The sequence below is a fragment of the Hevea brasiliensis genome, unplaced genomic scaffold (assembly GCF_030052815.1).
Source record: "Hevea brasiliensis isolate MT/VB/25A 57/8 unplaced genomic scaffold, ASM3005281v1 Scaf117, whole genome shotgun sequence".
NCBI classification, from domain to species: Eukaryota; Viridiplantae; Streptophyta; class Magnoliopsida; order Malpighiales; family Euphorbiaceae; genus Hevea; species Hevea brasiliensis.
This window is the reverse complement of record NW_026614605.1, coordinates 129,813-132,957: the sequence shown is the minus strand read 5'-3', so window position 1 is coordinate 132,957 and position 3,145 is coordinate 129,813.

The following is a 3,145-nucleotide window of genomic DNA, read 5'->3' as shown; positions in this document are numbered from 1 at the left end:
TTAACATTGGTTGTACATGCCATGCAACTGCTGTCTGCCCCTCATCATTAATCTCTAAACTGGTATGTAATGATCTCAACCCATGTACCAAAGACAAAGGAGTAACTTGTAGACTTGCCATAGTCTTGCGATGTCACACCCTACCCCTCTGTAAGGCATAACATGATCCCGTAGTATATCTAATGAATTACCAACTCCGTCTACTGATAACCCATTAAATACACTACAAGGGATTTTAAAAACTTTTCTTACTTCTTTTACAGTGGTGAACACTATTTACGGGTATTAAAAACCTTTTTGAATTGAAGTGATAGAACTAACACAATTGAATTATTTGGAGTTTCTGTAAAAATTTTAGCAGAGTGCCATCTGTATTTTGGATAAAACAGTTCTTCAGAAAACCTGTAAAAAGCACTTCAATATTTATCCAAATCTCAACTTCAACATATTTCTCAACACAACATATTTATCAACTTAAATCCACAGTGATTTTTCAAAGACTGAGATAAAAGAAATATAATACAATTTTTACAAGTCAAAATAACTCATAATTTACCTTACAACTTCAATGTACAATTTTAATTTACAACTGCTCTAAACCAAAAACAATATGTACATACAGTGGTCATACATTACAGTACAAAATGCAAAATGTTGGTATACTCATTATACGGTAATCTCTCATGGAGGTAATAGCGGCTAGTCTCGCTCTGTCATCTGTCTACTGCGACGGCAATAAAAGCTATCATTTGAGACAATGTCTCAGTGGCGCACAACATTAACCAAATACATCTTTAAATCACAATTCATAAATCATACAAATAGTGGATACTTAAAACCATAGTTAATTTCAAGACAGTAATTGTCAACAAAAAATTTAAACTCCATTTCTCAATATCACAATAAATTTCAATAAGTCAGATCATGGTTGAATTCAAAAGACAGTATATGTCAATAAGAGTTTAAATTCATTTCACAATCTCACAATACATATCAATAAATCACACACAGCTTAATCATGTTCCAAAGTTCAATTCGTCCCAAAAGCCGATGGCTAATGAGGTATTCAATTCGTCCCAAAAGTCGATGACTAATGAGGAATAACATAGCTAGCTAGCAAAAATATGAGTACTCTTCCAATTCATCCCCAACAGGCACACACCTCAACACTTCAGCCAGAGAGGAAATTCAATTCGTCCCACTAGACAAGCTAGCGAGGAATACAATCAATATACATGATAGCTGTGGTTTCAAACCATTTCCAATGCTTTTCAATCAATAAGTATCCATCAATATCATTCAAACAATTTCTCACAATTTCAAACCATTTACAGTGCTTTTCAAGCGATAAATATGCATTCAAACACATTTCCACAATTTAAAATAATAATGTACAAATAGTCATAATTCATTTCAATTGAAAAATTCAAAAGAAATAGTTGTTGTGCACAAACCTCTGATAATTGTCTCCTGGTCTGGACTCAGTGTTTCCTTCCCTTTTCCTGAGTCTTTGGTAACTGAGAAACACAATTTGAAGTGTTTCAGTACTAAATTAAATTGTCTCTAACGATAATGTTCGATAAGTAATTCACCGAAAGCTATTATTTGCTTAATCACCTAATATACCGAACCTCGATGCGTTCTAGGTGAATTAGGTTTTAGTGTCATTAATATGTCACATTTGATAGTGTTTTAGGGTTGGTACACGTTACCAATTTCATTTCCTTGTTTAGTGCATTTTATTGCAACTTGCTGGATTCCGGGATACTAGTTTGACCTAGCCGGACGGCCTAGTTCCCTCGGTTTTCAGGTTTCGGTCAAAACTACAAACTTGTAGATCTATGTCTTATGGAACGCGGGGCAAAAGTTTGGGTCATTCTGAGTTATTTAGACCAAGTTATGGTCATTTTACTATTGCTGGTCAAATGGCATCAAATTAGGTCATTTTAGGTCAAATTTGGTCAACTTTGGTTTGGCCAGTTTTTGGACCCGAACTTTTGCAAGCTGTTTGACTTGCTTATGGTCATTTCTGGGCTTTGGTGTCCTCACAAGACTTGTAGGTATGGGTCTTAACTATTCATGGTTAAAATTTCAGGTCAATTGGACCTGTTTTGAGTGAGTTATGGCCTAAACACTAACTGCTGCCCAATTAGTCAATTTTCAGGCCTCATTTGCACTTAATCCGAATTGTTCATTTTTCATGCTACCTTGCAAGCAGAATTTCGGTATGCTTTCTCAATGAAAGTTGGCACATTTTGTGCCTAGTTTCACCTCCAATTGGTCTCATACCAATTGGAGTTACACATTTAAAGTTATGGGCTAAAATGTAGGCTATCCTTAATTACATTGCACAAACATGTATCAATTACACATTTACCTTACTCTAAGTCCACTTCCCTTACCAATTCTGATTTGATACATTACCAAAACCATATACCACTTCACTTTAAAGTCACTTTGGGCAGATTACAAACATCCTTAACACACCAAATAAAACTCTAATTCATAAAGTCCAATTACAACCACAAATACACATAAACACTACTCATTATTTCATACAATTTCCACAACTAATTTATATACATATCCATCAATCCTCAATGTCATAATTCTGCCAATATCTTCATGAATTCATACATTCATCATGGAGTCTCAAGGCTGCCGAATTGTTCCACAATGCCAAAGTTTCACATACTTTCTTCAACTTCAATTTCAAATGCATAATCACCATTACATATGGAAATAACTTACTAGGACATCAATTCACCCTATTCAACATGAATTCTCATCAAACATATGTAAGAATATTTCATTAAACATACAACTCCATGGCTGTCCAAAAATGGATATATCAAGAACTCCTCAAACTTGAAAATTTTCTTCACAAAGCACACACCCATAACATGTATATAAAGTTTAACAAAGCAATGTTCAAAAATACAAACTTACCTATGGTTGGGACTTGTTAAACCTTCACAAAACTTCTTAATGTTGGTATTAAACTCTTCCTTGTGATGTGGGGATAAAAATTAAATAAGACAAGTGAGGAAAATTTAGCTTGAAAATGGGTGGAGTGTGGCATGGAAGTGGGCGGCCATGGGAGGATTTTGGAGGTTCATTTTGGCAAGGTTGAGGGGATTTGGAG